The following is a 238-nucleotide window of genomic DNA, read 5'->3' on the forward strand; positions in this document are numbered from 1 at the left end:
GACATGATTATCATTCACTGTGTATAAAAAATTACTTTACAAAATAAATATTAATGTTATCAGGAAGAAGCATGATAAATAAAAAAAATAATAACAAATGAGCATGTCTTCCATAAACAAAGTCCTCAAAGTAAATATGATCCTAAAAGAGAGGGGAATTCAATGCTTGTCCCAAAAATGATGCCAAACTCTAACAATAATGACAGACAAATAGTACCAAAAGTCAAGACTTCAATAT

General features: G+C 28.2%; 1 protein-coding gene across 1 annotated transcript in view; it reads right to left on the reverse strand.

Annotated features, from left to right (window-relative positions):
* Positions 1-238, reverse strand: part of LOC119592889 (cyclin-G-associated kinase-like) — a gene marked incomplete in the record, with an annotated part of 28823 nt that overhangs the window by 8700 nt on the left and 19885 nt on the right.

Source organism: Penaeus monodon, chromosome 31 (genome assembly GCF_015228065.2).
Source record: "Penaeus monodon isolate SGIC_2016 chromosome 31, NSTDA_Pmon_1, whole genome shotgun sequence".
Lineage (NCBI taxonomy): Eukaryota > Metazoa > Arthropoda > Malacostraca > Decapoda > Penaeidae > Penaeus > Penaeus monodon.